The sequence below is a fragment of the Myotis daubentonii genome, chromosome 13 (assembly GCF_963259705.1).
Source record: "Myotis daubentonii chromosome 13, mMyoDau2.1, whole genome shotgun sequence".
In the NCBI taxonomy this organism is placed as follows: Eukaryota; Metazoa; Chordata; class Mammalia; order Chiroptera; family Vespertilionidae; genus Myotis; species Myotis daubentonii.
Genome location: NC_081852.1, coordinates 48,026,325 through 48,042,263, shown reverse-complemented (window position 1 = coordinate 48,042,263; position 15,939 = coordinate 48,026,325). Strand labels below are relative to the sequence as shown.

The 15,939-nt window shown below is 53.9% G+C and overlaps 1 protein-coding gene across 3 annotated transcripts in view; it reads left to right on the top strand.

Moving 5' to 3' along the window:
• Positions 1-15,939, top strand: part of SH3PXD2A (SH3 and PX domains 2A) — a 220,518-nt gene that overhangs the window by 135,894 nt on the left and 68,685 nt on the right. The window lies entirely within an intron of this gene.

Here is a 15,939-nt window from a genome sequence, read left to right as displayed (position 1 = left end):
TGGGTACTTCCCGTGGCGCGGGGTGATAGGAAGGTTAACAGAGACGCAGGGCTTTCCCCGCGGGACTGTGACGTCCAGGACTGGGAAGGGGTCGTACTTGGGTGGCTGAGTTTTCACCCTGCAGCGCAGACTTCCTCCTCCTCCTCCTCCTCCTCCTCCTCCTCCTCCTCCTCCTCCTCCTCCTCCTCCTCCTCCTCAGGCTCTGAGTGCGCCCTCCTTGCTGCGGGGGAGGGAGCTCTGCGTGGCCACAGCAGAGACGCGAGTCTGAGGGGGCCCAACGGCCCTGGCCTTGGCCTGGCAGGTGCCAGGGCTCACCCTGAGTTTGCCAAGCGGGTGGAGACAGGGAGAGAGGCGGAGCCAGCCCTCCACTGCGGGCGCTGTCCATTGGGGTCAGAGAAGGGTTCTCCTGGGTGGGGCAGGCCGGGCTAGGCGGATGCCTGGTGTGGGTGGGGTGTCGTTGATGGGGGAGGGTGGTCCCTAGGAGTTAGGGCTGTGTGTGTACAGATGGGGGAGGGAGGGAAGGCACTCGGACTGCATCCATCCATGTTGGCATGGGTACTGCCTCTATTTATGGGGGTGGTGAGTTATGGGGGTGAGCCGCCCTCTGAGGAGGCCTGGCCCTTGGGGATGTGGGAAGTGTGTATAACCACGTGGCTTACGTTAATGGTTCCTCTGGGAGGCATGTATCCCAGTGCCCTGGCTTGTGGATGAGCAGAGGCGAGTGTGTCTGTGTGTGATGGATTGGGGGGGGGGGGGGGGTTGGGGGTTAGGGGTTGGTTGCATAGTGTGTGTTTCTGAGTGTGGGTTTCTCTGTTCTATGCATACAAGAGTTTGCTCATACGCTTATTGGGATTGGAAAGTTGTGTCCTGGGTGATGTACTGGGTGGCAAGTGTGTATGTGGGGTTGAGTGGGTCTGCATCGTTGCGTGCTGTGAGGCTGTTTACTTGTGTGGGTGCACAGACGTTGGGTATGTGTGCCAGTGTGTTGGGCTCTGTTTGGTTGTGGGTTAGAGCCTGTGTTCATGTGTTTGGTTCCCTGTTTGGGGGGGTGGGGAGCTGTGGGATGAGATGTGTGTGCTCGGCCCTGTCACCTGGGCGGGGGCGTCTCTGGAGTGCCCGCCCCCTGATGCAGAAGGCCTTTCCTCCGTGGCCAGGAGGGTCGGCTGCCTTATGACCCTGAGGAGCTGCAACATCGCCTCAGCTGTCACTTGCAGTCACGGCCCCCGAGAACTGGGAAGGACCTGCAAACCTGGGCCTGTGTCTGGACAGCCCCCTCCCAGGAGACTTGCGCTGGCCTCAGACCCTAGTGTCCTGGCTGAGCCTGGGCTCAGAATCTGGCAGGTTTGGTCTTAGGCAGGTGTATAACCTCTGCTTCAGTTTGCTCATTTTCTATCTATCTCACATGTAGCACACGATAACTACGACAGAAGTATTAGTTTCTCATCATCATCAGACTTTCTGAAGCCATGGGACTGGGTGATTCCTTTTCCACTCGGGGCCTGTTTCCCTCCGTGAAGTCAGGGGTTGGACCAGATAACTCCTCAGGTCCCCCCACCCCCAGCCTCTGAAGCTCAGGTTCTGTGCTGCTTCTTAAGCAATGCAGGGCCCCACCCAGGGAAACCTCACCCAGTTCCTCTGCCTTCCACTCCCAGGCCGGGAGGAGGCTGGATGGAGGAATTTAATTTGCGCTGGTGTGCTTAGGATAATGGCCACTTAGCCTCGTGGTTAAAGTGCCAGCTCTGGAGCCGCGGCAGGAGTTTAGAGCTTGGCTTTCCTCCTCTGAGACCCGGGGCCGATATCTTACCCTCTCTGTGCCTGCTCTCTCATCTGTAGATTGGGGATAACATTCATACTCATTGTCAAAAAGAATTCTCACACATTGTAGTGGTTCATTCTACTTAATTTATGTGTCAGCTTGGCTCAGCCGTGGTAAAGCATTATTCTGAATGGTTCTATGAAGGTGGGTTTTGAATGAGATTAACTTTTAAATTGGTGGGCTTTGAGCCTGGTCGGTGTGGCTCAGTAGTGGAGCATCAGCCAATGAACCAGGAGGTCATGGTTTGATTCCCGGTCAGGGTATATGCCTGGGTTGTGGACTTGGTCCCTTCTTAGGGTCATGCAGAAAGCAGCCGATGGATGTTTTTCTCTCATCATTGATGTTTGTATTGCTCTCTCTCCCTCTCCTTTCCTCTCTCGAAATCAATAAAAACTGATAAATCAGTGGACTTAGAGATTACCTTCTATAACATGTGTTGGCCTCATCTGGTCAGTTGAAGGCCTTAATAGAACAAGGACTGACTTCCCCTGAGCAACAAGTCATTCTGCAAGCAGACTGCCTTTGTACTTGAACTGCAGCTCTTCCCTGAGTATTTAGCCTGCTAGCCTACCACATCAGATTTGGGGTTCACCATGCCTCCATAATCATATATTATATGCATACCCTGTTCTGTTTCTCTGAAGAACCCTGACTAATACACACCTCATATGGTTATAATGACAAATATATATATATATATTAATTAGAAGCCCGTTGCAGGAGGATTCCTGCAAGAATAGAGCTTCCTCGGGCCGATCGCACCACCAAGCCCCTCGGCCCAGGGCCACAGACTGGGGTCCCGCCCACCCAGGGCTGCACACAAGGTCCCGGCTGGGGGCGGGGCTTAGGCGGCACACAGGGGCCCGGATGGCGGATGGCGGCTCACGCTGGCCCGCCCTGCCTGCAGTATGCAAATTAGCCACCATCTTTGTTGGTGGTTAATTTGCATATCACACTGATTAGCCAATGGGAGGCATAGTGAAGGTTCGGTCAATTACCATGTTTATCTATTATTAGATTAGATATGCTTAGAACACTACCTGCAACCTGGAAAGCTCTCCCAAAGTGCAAGCTAGCTACTGTTATTATTTGATGAGCATTTACTGTGTGCTGGCAACTTTACAAATGTCTCCTCACTTGTTGCTCAGAGCCACGTTGCCTAGAGGGTGGGTGGGTAGGATTCCCATTTTGCAAATGAGAAACTGAGGCTCTGAGAGGATGGCTGCCCACAGTCTGTGGCAAAGTGAGGATGTGAGTCCGAGTTTAGGGTTCGCCCCTGCTCTGTTGTGAAGCTCCCAGGGTCCCTTTAGCGAGGGACATTTGCACCGAGGAAATGGTGCTGTCATCACTTTCTCATTTTAGACCCCAAAGCCCCAGCTCCTAGGAAGATCTCTAGGAGGGAGCTCCTTGAGCACAGATCTGAAGCCAGGCCTAGGGAGGGTGGAGTCAACAGGGAGAAAGTTCTCAACAGAACACAGCCTTAGGGCGGGGCAGGACCGGGGACCTTGAAAACAGCCTCAGATTTCTGCTCCTTCCTGCATCTTCCCCACCCCATCCACCCTGTTGCTCAAGCCCAACATCTAGAAGTCACCCTTGACTCCTCCCTTTCTCTCACCTGCCAACCTGACCTCCAGATCCGTTCAGCTCTCCCACCTCCACCACCAGCCCCTGTTGGGAAGCCTCTCTGCCTGCCCACCAGCTCCTTCCTTGGCCTCTCTGCTTCCACCCTTGCCCTTCTACCCTTTTATCTGCACCACAGCTAGAGTGAGCGCTCCAAAACACATACCAAATAATGAGCTTTTCTGCTTAAATGCCACCAAAGACCTTCCCATCTTAACCAAAGAAAACTCCTTCTCTCAGCCTACAGAGTTCTGTGTGCTCCTCCCCCCCCCATCCTCCGCCCCCCCACCCCCGGCCATCCTGCCCTGGGTTCCTATCCTCTCTTCCTCTCCCCACCCCATTCCCACTCCAGCACTCTCTGCTCAGCCATACCTTGCATACACTGAGTCGCCAGATTATTATGACCACCCCATCAGTACTTCATTGACACTTCCAAAAATACTGAATATTGAAAACTTCCTAAGCAATACTCTCAAGGTTTTATTATTATAACTAGAGGCCCGATGCACGAAGATTCGTGCAAGAATGGGCCTTCTTTCCCCTGGCTGCAGGCACCGCCTTCGCTCCGGCCCGGAGCCACCTTTCTGCCTTCCCATGCTGCCCAGAGGCCCAGAGCAGCTGGGGCGGTGAGGAATGCCCCTGGCCACTTGGCACCTGCATGTGCAAATTAACCCGCCAGCTTTGTTGGGTTAATTTGCATACTCACGCCTGATTGGCTGGTGGGTGTTGTGAAGGTATGGCCAATTTGCATCTTTCTCTTTTATTAGTGTAGATTATTTGCATAACTAATTCACTTCATTGTCCTGATGGGGTGGTCATAATAATCTGGCCGGTCATAGTCTGGCCACTCAGTGTACATTGTTTGTTCTCTCCATATGGCCTTTATTTACACTTGCTGTTCCCTCTGCCTAAATGCTGTTCCCACATGGCTAGCTCCTTCTTAAGATTTCTGCTTAATTGTCACCTGGGAGAAGCTGCCCCCATCCTCCACTGCCTAACTGCCCCCTCAACTCACCCTGCTTCTTCCCTGCACCTCACTGACCACACTCTAATTACCTCTTGGGTTTGCCTTCTTTCTTTTTACTTCCTTTATTTCTTTCCACCCCCTTGAGAGTGAGGACCTAGCTGCAGGCCTCGCACCAGCTCTATGCCAGGTACTGTGTCAGGTGTTGAGGTTACAGGAATGTGTCTGCCTGCCTTCGAGGGGTTTACAGTCTTCTCAGGGTGGTGAGCTGTATTTACAAGGATGTGTATTAGATGGAGGGAGTGCCATATTACCTGAGGAAGAGCAGTCCAGGCCGAGGGCACAGTGAGTGCAAAGGCCCTGGGGCGGGAGCATGCTGGCTTGCTTGGGGCAAGGCAGGGAGGCTTGTGCTGGGGATGGAGAAGAGGGAGGTCGAGGTGGTAGGAAGGGAGAGCAGAGATGCAGCTGGGGGTGGGGAGAGCAGCATAGACCACCGGGGCCTTGCAGGCCGTTTTTAGGATTTTGACTTCCACCGTGAGATAAAGCGCCACTAAAGCAGGGGTGGGGAACCTTTTTTCTGCCAAGGGCCATATGGATATTTATAACATCATTCATGGGCCACACTAAATTATCAACTTAAAAATGTGCCTGCTATACTGGTCAAACATTTCATTAACTCACCCCGAATGCCTGGGCAGGGCCAGACCAGATGATTTCAAGGGCCTTACGCGGTCCAGGGGCTGGACATTCCCCACCCCTGCTCTAAAGGGTCCTGAAGAGGGGCTGTGACCTGACTTAGATCTTAGGAGCATTTCCCTGGCCGGTGACGAGACAGATGAGCGATGAGGACGCCAGCTGCAGTGGGGGCGCTGGGTGTGATGACGGTGTGGGCTGTGAGGGGGAGTTTTACTGGGCGCTGGGAAGAGCCAGGTTGCCTGGGCTTCCTGTCTTGGTCCCACATGTTGCTGGTCATGTCATCTCGGCTCTGTTACCTCCCCTGTTCTGTTGTGTTGGTCAGGGGCCGACTAGAGAAACAGAACCTGGAGGAGCTATGTCTGTATTCAGAGATTTCTGCAAGGATTTGGCTGACTAGGCAAGTGTGAAGTTCAAGGGCAAGCTGGGGTTGTGGCCCACAGGTGAAATTTCTTTTTCTTTTCTTTTTTTCTTTTTCTTTGTGCAATTTCTTTTTTAGTGAAGCCTCAGCTCTGCCCTTAAGGCCTTTCAGCTGATTGGCTCAGCCCCCCAATCTGCCCCCCCCCCAATATCTACATAATCTCACTGAGAGCAAAGTAATTATGGACTTTATCACATCTGCAAAATATCTTCCCCAGCAACACCTAGCTTAGTGTATGGTTGAAAAGTTGACACACAAAACTGTCTCTCCTGTAAAATGAAGTCGTTATCAGAGCAGCTACCTGCAGGATGGTGCAGAGGTTCAAGGAGGTGATGCTGTTAGAGGGCTTTGTGCCTGGCAGTGGGAAGGGCCTGTTGCTGTTAGCTGTGATTGGCCAGGTGAGCGCTGCTCTGGGAGCTCAGAGCGAGCTGGGGCTTCAATGGCGCTCTCAGCTCTAGGAAGCGGCGTTGTCCAGGGCCCATGACCCAGGAGTTCTGAGTTGCGCCACCAGGGGGCGCAGGAGGCCACGGATCCTGTGGACTCCACCTGGCCCTGGGATTGTTGCTGGGCTGAAGGACTGGTCCTCTTCCCAGCAGTTCCGTGAAGCTGCCGCTAGTGTAAATGCAAATAAGGTTGCTCAAGAGTGTTGTAAGTTTGTTCTTTGGAGCAAGTATGGATGCTTCTCATGAAATCCTGTTTACTTTATACTTTTCTTTGGAATAACTGGTGAGCTCAGGCCAACTTCCATTTTAGTGATCATAAAACCTGCATTATTAGTATTGGACAGAATTAAGGAGATCAGCGTTACTGTAGTTACATCAGGAGAAGCATGTTTTGCTTGGAGGTGAGAGTTAGGTTTGGGCATCAGACAGACAGGGTCTGAACCCCTTCTCTGCCGTGCGTTTGCTCTGTAACCCGGAAACTTACTTAACCCATGACCTTCATGCCCCCATATGGAAAATGGGGGTACAAATTGTACCCGCCTCGATTAAATGTAAGGGTTGAACTAGCAGAGGGCCTGGCACATAGCAGGCTCCCAATAATAGCAGCTACCATTGTTGTTTTAGTTATCGATGGGTTCTGGAAGGAGGAGAGAATTTGGTTTTACCTTTGCTTTGAGAGTAAAGACCCACTTGAGGCATTTATTTCCGTCTGTGAGCCCTGGGCCTGGCCCAGAGGAGATGGACCTAGATTCAGCCATGGCAGAGTATGCTGCAGAATTAAGAACACGGACTCCAGAACCAAAATGCCTAGCTTCATGCCCTAGCTCTGGGAAAGTCCTTCACTTGCCGGTGCCTCAGTTTCCTCATCTGTGAAATGGGATAATGCTAGCACTTCATCAGATTGTTTGAAGCTTGAAGGTGAGTTAATGCATATGAAGGGTTACCTCCAACACTGTGCTTGGTCCAGTAAACACTAAGCTGCTTTTATTGTGAATTGGAGACGCATCTTAGGTGTCTGGCTCTCAACCGGGAGAGACCGCTGGCTGTAGATTTGCCCTCTGCCACAAGGGACTCCTTGATCAGACGGGGGAAGGCAGTGTGTGCACCATCTTGTAATGGCCAATAAGCCTACAATAACCCAGGCAGGTGGTCTTGCCCCCCCCCACCCCCCATTTATAGACCAGGAAAGGTAGGTTAACGAACTTGCCTAAGGTTACCTAGCCAGGTCGACAGGGGATTCGAACCCAGTCCTGATCCAGACCTCTTTCTGCTGAAATCTGTTCCTTCCTGAGCCAAGGCCTATAGGTGACCAGGACGTGGGCTCTGAGGACCTCTAACGGGCAGTTCCCAGTGGGAGGGACCTGCCCCAGAAAGAGCCCCCTGAGGTTTTAGAAGGACCCCCTTGGTCACAAGGGATTCCTAATTGGATAAAGGGTCTCTTTGCAGAGTATGACTAATATCCCCTTAATTTCTCTGTTTATGAATTTGGTTCCTAATGAGATGGATTTTCTGAAAGCAAAGACCCACACACATATACCAGCTACTATAGAAAGTGAGTTGGCCTTCTCCTTTTAGAAATGAAGCATCTAAGAGAGGGGCTGTTGCCTGGCTAAGGAGAGGGGTGGGCAGAACCTGGGTCCTGCTCAGCGCACTTCCATGAGCCCTGGGAGGAGGCGGAGGCAGAGTGAGGGGGGCCGTTGTGCAGCAGAGAAAGCAGCTCCTAAGACTTCCCCTGTCTCCTCTTCCCCCAGAGGATGCCCCAGGACACAGAGCAGAACCAGCTCTCTTGGCCCGGGGCCTGCCCTGCTCACCAACCACAGAGGGAGACGGACAGAGACAAAGCAGATGCAGCCGGTGTCACTCCCCCAGTGTGCAGGGTTCCCCGAGGCTCCCATTCCTCAAGCCGTTGCTGGTCCCTGGCCTCTTGGAGCTCACAGCTCAGCTGAGAAGGCAGGGCATTGTCAGGGATTCATTAACGCATACAAGGCAGGACGGATTGTGATCCTCAAGCTGCAGGAGTCACATAAGAGGGGGGCTAGAGACGTGTCCTGGAGGAAGGGAGAGACAGATGAGCGAGGGGTGGGCAGGGGGGTGGGGGGAGATCATGAGCAGGGACTCGGAGGCTGGATGAGTTTGAGAAATTGAGGGAAGGAGAGGTGTCCAGTCTGGCAGGAGAGAAGGGCTAGGGAGTGGGCGGGGCGGGGGGGGCCCCCCCGCAGGAGATGAGTCTAGAAAGGGAGCCTTGGAGAGAGCATCAGCAGGACTTTTCCGAGTATTTCCCAAGGCAGGTCTGGGAGCCTGCATGCCGGTGGGAGTTCCTGTCTGCCCGCGCCACCCCTCGGCAGTGAGGAGGCCCAGGCTGCTTCGCAGGGATGGCCAGGATATTCCTGGCACCGTCCGGCGCCAGTTCCAAAAGCGGGCGTGTCTTGCGAAGGCATCGCCTCTGGCTCGTCTCACCCGGGCTGGTGTTTTAAACAATTTTTAATTTTCATGGCTGCAGGTCCTCAGCCTGATGTCATCCCTGGAGTTCAAAGCCAACTAATTGGGAGTGAAAGGCGGCTGATGGATTGGGCAGCTCCACGGCCAGCCCACGTGGCACTGATGCTCACGTGTGTGTGTGTGTGTGTGTGTGTGTGTGTGTGTGTGTGTCTGTGCCACAACTCCCTCAGCCAGAGGCAGCCCGGCCCCCCAGCTCCACTGGTCTGGACACACGGGGCGGGGGTGGGTGAGGCGTCCGCTCCCAGGATGGAGGCAGCTGGCTGGTAGCCTTGACGCTCAGCCCCGCCTCGTCTCTTTCTGCCCCCTCACTCCTGCCACGGCTTCTGCAGGGAAAACAGGCCGGTGGTCTGGCAGGGAACAGCATGTGCAAAGCCTGGAGGTGAGCTTCACAATCTCACCAACCGACGTCCAGGCTCCCTGGCCCTGCCCACACCTACTGAGCCAGCACCTCTGGGGGCGGTGCCAGGAAATAGCATTTTGACAGACTCCCCAGGGATTCTGAGATCGAGCCAGGGTTGACTTTTGGAGGGTCATCCACGTGGGTTGATGGCGGTGTTCAAGGTAGATGGGCAGTGAGGCGGCAGAAGGATCAGCGTCCTGGGGATGCACAGTGATTGGATGGAACCTTGCAGATGCAATTTGGTTAACACCCAAGTTGGGGGGCTGGGCCAGCATGGGAACGGGGGGCCAGTCAGAGGACAGTGAACACTGGCCCAGCTTTTGGGGCCTTGGAGAATGGCTGTGGAAGGGGCCTGCCCAGCCACTGGCCTCCCATCTCGCCTCGTCGGAAGGCAGTGACCAGGCTCCATCTGCCTTTTGTTTCCATCCGGTTTTCTTCTTGGGGGAGGACACACCCGCGTTGCGGTCCAGCAAAGAAATGCTCCCCACCGCAGCCGTCGGCCAGAAAATAACTTGTTTCTCACTTCGGCTTTTGGTTTACAGACATGTGACAAAAGAGGCCACATTTCCAGTAATGACGGAGCCAGTGGAAAAACAAAGATTTGGGGAAATGTGCATCACTTATTGTTTTAGCACCTTTTTCTGATCTGAAGTTACTTTGTTTAGAAAGAGCAATGTGGCGTGTGTAGCTGCATTGGCTTGTGGCCTTTTTATAATTGGCCAGTTGTGAAATGTGGAGGCAAAGAAAAATTGTTTCCAAAGTTTCACTAAAACTTAGATGTTTGCGGGGGGAAAAAAGTGGTTTTCCCCAACTCTTGCTGCTTTGCCCCCCTGGATCTTGTCATTGCCACGCGTGACCCCATCAGCTGGTACAAAGATGGGTTTTGTTACTGGCAGACCTGGAGTCTTGTACCCAGAAAACTGGGCCATGTCAGAAAGTCCCTTCACTTCCCTGAGCCCAGACGGATGAGGCACCCCCTCTGCTCCTTCTGCAATGCTGCTCCTGGCTCAGGGGGCGGCATTGTCGGGGGAGCCCCGCAGGGTCTGGGGGCTGCCTTTCCCATTATCCCAGGTCACCCCAGCTCGGCCCTGGAGCACCTTCGGCTCCGGAGTGTTGGATCTAGGTCAGGGTTGAGTGCATAACTGTTCTGGCAGGAGGCTGAGGACCTTGTAAAGCTGTGATGACAGGCTGGTGACAAGAGGCCAAACCCAGACTCTCTTTGTACATTGGCAACGGCCCCCCCAAGGAAACCTGCACATTTTAACGCCCCTTGTCCCAGTTCTGTCTCCTGGTCGGTCCGCTCCCTGCCCTGCCCGCTCCCTGCCCTGCCCCTGTCCCTCCCTGCAGCCTGGCGGCTCCAAGTGCACCTTCGTAGGTTCTCATTTGCATCTGATCACAGGGTTCTGATTAGAGGGCCCTGTCCCCACCTTCTTCATGACCTCTGTTGCTCTCTCTGCTCTAAGCTCAATCGACACTAGTAGCAGCTCTCCTGGAGGCGGGGGGGGGGGGGGGTAGGTGAGGGGTAGACAAACCCTCGAGGGCCGAATTGATAGGAACGAGTTTCTGAATGGACACTGGCACTAGGTGTCCCTTCTGGGCTTAGATGGTTCCTGCCAGGCCGCAGGCTGACCTCACTGCTCCGCCACGGCTGTCATGTAGAGCTGCCCAGCGTGCATCTGCGCTCTTCCCCTGCGCCAGGCCCTGCAGTGGGAGCTCAGGGACACTGAGGTGGATCCAGGGAAGTCCTTGTCCTCAGGACTCTCAGTCGGGCCTGGGAGGTGAGAAGGTAAACAGCAGTTATAATGCAGTGCCCTGGGGTTGGGGCAGAGTGAGAAGGAGGTTTGTGAAATGAGCCCTGGTTTGCGGAGGTTTTTATTTTGTTGGTTTTTTAAATATATTTTTATTGATTTCAGAGAGAGGAAGGGAGAGGATAGAGAGATAGAAGCATCAGTGATGAGAGAGAATCACTGATCGGCTGCTTCCTGCCCATCCCCCACACTGGGGATGGAGCCCAGAACCTGGGCATGTGCCCTGACTGGGAATCGAACCGTGACCTCCTGGTTCATAGGTCGATGCTCAACCGCAGAGCCTTGCCGACCAGGCTGGCGGAGGGTTTCGAATGAGCCAGCCTGGAGAAGAGGGCGAGCTGCGGCAGCGGGCAGCTGGTCCGTACTCTCAGCATTAGCCGTCCGAGGTGCCACTCTTCCCGACCGGGCTGAGGCGTGTCCTCTACACCCGGAGCACCTACCGGTAGGGCTGTTGTGCAGAAGGCCACTCCTTCACTAGGGTTGTTGAAACTTTAAAAAGTTCTAGGTGTAAAATGACTACGTGCGCCCGGGTGGGAGAGAACTTGCCCTAAGACCCTTTCCTTGTCATTAGGAGGACTCGCTTCTGTGGTCTCCTGGGGGATGTAGGTCCTTGCCTGGGAAGGAGGGCGTGACTCCTGACTTAATGGTTCCCCAGCCAGGTGCCTGGCACTAGGAGGTGGTCATTGACCACCTAATAGACTGGTCTCCCTGAAGAAGGGATCGCCAGCCAGTGGGTTTCCCCAGCGGCTGATGGTCCAGAAAGGACATCAACCACAGAGAAGTGGTCCCACCTTCCCTCTTGTGTAGTGAGCCAGGGCCCTCTGAGCACTGGGCCTTCTTCCTGCTTCTCTCCAGGTGCAGGCTCTGCACCAGCCAGAGGCCCTGCGCTGTCGTGCCAAAGGGTTAACTCTGGTTCTTGGGGGAGCTCACACTCCTGACCCTCCCTTGTCCTCCAGGCCCCCCCCACCCCCCCACCCCCCACCCCCCCCGGCCTTCTGGGCATAGCTCGGTCACATGAGAGCCAGATGTGGGGATTTCCCAAGTATTGACGTGCTTGTGTGTGGCATCTGAGAGCTCAGGGGATTGGGCCTGGCCCTCCCGGAGCAGGAGAGGGACGGGGATGAGGAGAGGCCCGGGGTACCCAGCACACACCTGGGGGCTGCTCTGAGCCCTGCTCCTACCAGACATTACAGATAAGCCAGTTGTTCTTGCTTAGACTCCCATTTCCTGCAACATCCCTCTTCCCATAGGCCATATTGGTTAGAGATAATTTTTTAAGTGTCTTTAAAGGGCTTTATAGCAGATACTGGGAGCCGGCAGTCTTCCAGGGATTTTCTGCCGAGTCCGGGTACCTGCCCGTGAGCCACTCTGCCCAGCACAAGCTGGGCTCAGGGTCTTCGCCAGCCTAAGAAGGCTTAACAGGCAAACCTGGACTAGAGAGAGTGCAAGGTCCTGGTGCAAAGAATACCCCAGGGCAGTGGGGTAAGCCGGGCCTGTTTCCATGTGAAACCCTTGGGACCGAGAGCAGTGAATGTGCAACCTCCCATGAGCCACTGAGGATTTATTGGGCACCACCTACTGTGTTCAGGGTGCTGTGAGGATGCTGTCAGGGTTAAGACCCTGAAGGAACTTAGGATCTGGTTGGAGAGACTCATAACAAATTTTGAATAAGCTCCTACTATGTACCAGACACTTGCTAGGACTGTAGTGCTAACCAGATATTCTGGAGCCAGTTGACAAAGTCAGTGAGCAATTCAGAGATCCTGCTCAGGGCAAGATGAGGGAAGCTGGCAAACCATGAAAACTGGGTCATCCTCAACTCTGGCCCTCACTCCCACCCCTCTCTACTCCATTGAGGGCAGTGTCCAACCAGATGTCAGCTGAAGCATTGTGAGCCCTGCCCCAAAGTCAGGGTCCAGTTACAGATGCCAGGCCTCCAGGACTCAGCCCTGATTGCACCCCTACCCCGCTCCAGCCCTAGTGTGCCCTCTGGTCAGTCCGGGCAGCCTCAAGGAGTGAGGATGACCGTGAGTGGCAGCTCCACCAGGGCCAGGAAGGTGGATGAGGGAGTCACGTTGCCTCCCGCAACCTGCGTAACTCCTAACGCAGGCAGGAACACCTGGGAAACCGTCTGTGGTCGTGAATATCTGTGCCCTGTCTCCAGAGCTTGGAGACAGATGGTGGAGAGTCAGTTGGTCAGAGCCAGGGCCCCCAAACTGTGCACATGGTAGATGCTCATTAAATGATTAGCAGCTGATTCATTGGTCATCTGATAGCAAGAGTCCAGTCTTGAGAGCACAAGACATTCCACTTGCTGTGGCCCTGGGCTGGCCATTGCTGTTGACTCCATCACTCACTCCTGGCTCTCATGGAGACAGCCAGGGAGAGAGACGGACTACAGAGCTGGGGGACTGCAGACCCAGCAGCTGCTCACTCCCATCCTGCTCTGCTGGCCCCCGTTCCTGCGGCTGCCTCTTCCCCACAGCTACAGGCTTTGCTAGGGGATAGCCCAGTCGTTGGGGGAGGACCACCAAGGCAGACGCTCCAGGGAGGGGGGTGGCTGGGATCCTGGAACTCTGAACAGAGTTGAGTTTGTCTCATCTCTGCACACCAACGCCCGGCATGGGGAGAGGGGGGAACCTGAGAACTGAGGGGGGAGGCTGCAACCCAAGGGGCTTGCCGTGGGGTCAGGCAGCAGCTGCTGGGAGCGGAGGCTCAGAACCTCTCCTGCCTTCCCACCCCGCACCCCTCGGTCCACCCCACGCTGCCTCTGATTAACCACAGCACCTGTCTTGTCTTTAACCAGGAAGCTTCGGGTCCTTTCAGCAAATGGAGGGAGGATGGCAGACCTGCCCACCACCCCCTGCCCGCGTAGACCCTCTAGGCAGCTGCAGTGCCCCCTGGGCTCCCTGGCCACTCTGCCGGGGCCAAAGTGCCTTTGAACTTAGTCCCTTAAGGGGCTGTGGAATGGCTCCAGGCCCAGCCCAGCCTCCACTCCACCCCACCCCATTCCCCACCTGAGCCGGGCAAACTGACTGTTCTCTGACTACAGAGCTGAGTGGCCAGAGGGTCAGCAGCGCATTCCTACCCCGGGTGGGGCTGCCCCCACGCGGACCCTGGTTTCTGAGAAAGGCAGCTCCTGGGGAAGGAGGCAGGCCCCTTCGTACTGAGAGCAGAATGAATAGGAAGATGGCTGCACTTACAAAGAGAAGCCCGGCAGAAATAAATGAGCTTCCCTTGGCCAATGGCCAGGGAGGATCCAGAGAATGCAGTTCCCTGTTGTAGGCCCCTTTGTTCCCAGCTCCCGGCCAGCCTGCCTGGGCTCAAGCCTGGGCCATCACTTCCTTGCTGTGGGGCCTTGGGAAAAGCCTTCACTTTCCTGGGTCCCACTGTCTGCATCTGTGAAATACAGATTGTTGTAAGGATTAAATTAGGTAGGGCTCATAAAATGTTTGGCACAGTGCCCAGCACGAGTGTTCAGAAAGTGGGAACTAGTGTAATTGTTCTAGCCCCAGCCCTGCCGCTCACTTGCTGTGTGATCTTAAGCAAATGTCTTCCCCTCTCTGCTCCTGAGGGTCCCTAGGCCTGGCCTGCCATCGGGGCCTATCTTCCCCAGCTGCCAGCAGCCAGCCCCGTCCCTGCCACCGCCGCTGCCCTCTGTGTGTGGGGCGACTGGTGGGGAAATTGGGGCCCCGGCACTGCCCACGTCTACCGCCACCCACCCCCGGTTCCCTGTTCCCCATTGGGCAATCGGAGCCTGCTGGCCCGGCTGGGGGAAGGGACCAAGAGGTTGGCCGGCAGGCCCCAATCGGGCAATCAGGGCCTGCAGGCTGGGGGCAGCCCCTGTGTTGAGCGCCTGCCCCCTGGTGGTCAGTGCATGTCATAGCTGACCAGTTGTTCTGCTGTCCGGTCAATTTGCATTATATTTATTTGTATATATATCGATTGATTTCAGAGAGGTAGGGAGAGGAAGAAAGAGAAACATCAATGAGAGAGAATCATCGATCGACTGCCTCCTGCATGCCTCCCACTGGAGATCAAGCCCACAACCCAGGCATATGCCCTGACTGGGAGTTGAACCATGACCTCCTGGTTCATAGGTCGACTGAGCCACACTACCTGAGCCCATGTGACTTTTGATTGGAAGTTATGTTTGAACAATTGATTGCTTGCTTTCTTAGCCATCTTAATAACACATTGCAGACCAGTAGTTTTATTGCTAGCTTTACCCAGTGGCCAGATAAGTTTCTATTGAACGAGTACAAAAAACATTTTACATAAATGTTAAAGGCATGCTTTAAAATTAAATACCTATTGCATTTTGAAGTTATTTATTACATGTTCTTACAAGCTAATATCTTTTTAAGGTATGATACTCTGTAAAACACTGTGTAATATGAAACGAGAATTCTCATGATCCGTCTGCCATGTGTTAATCTGGGACATCCTTTTTCTGGATGGCATTCATTTCATTTTCACCCCTTTTTTCTTCTGCTCTGAGCATGACGACCTATTTCAGGGCCCTTAAAGTGAATATATCATGCAAATTAAGCTACTTCTTTGCAAATTACTTCTTAGTGAAGGACTTTTAGCCCAGTAGGGCTGTCCTGAAGATTTGAGCCATTGTATGCCCAACAGCAGTACAGTGCCTACAAGGGATGTGCTCAGGGGAAGAGCGGCCCCTCCTATTACCACCTTTATTTTTTTAAATCGTTTTTATTATTAATTGTTGTTATTGTTAATCCTCACTCTTTCCCATTGATTTTTAGAGAGCCTGAAAGGGAGGTGGACAGAAAGAGAAAATGTTGGTTGGTTGCCTTCCACACATGCCTTGACCAGGGCCAGGGATCGAGCTTGCAACTCAGGAATCGAGCCTGGGACCCTTCAGTCTGCAGGCTGATGCCCTATCCATTGAGCCAAACCAGCCAGGGCCTATTATCACCTTTAAGTAACAGGGCTAGCAGCTGTCAGCCCCTAATCCAGTGATGGCGAACCTATGACACTCATTTTTTTGGTTGATTTTTCTTTGTTACATGGCATTTAAATATATAGAATAAATATCAAAAATATAAATCTTTGTTTTACTATGGTTGCAAATATCAAAAAATTTCTATATGTGACACGGCACCAGAGTTACGTTAGGGTTTTTCAAAATGCTGACACGCCGAGCTCAAAAGGTTCGCCATCACTGCCCTAATCAGTCAATGGCCTGAAAGCAGTGGCTGAGTTTCCTGGTGGCCTAGTCAAAAAAAGGAAAAGAAACACCTGGAGTCTG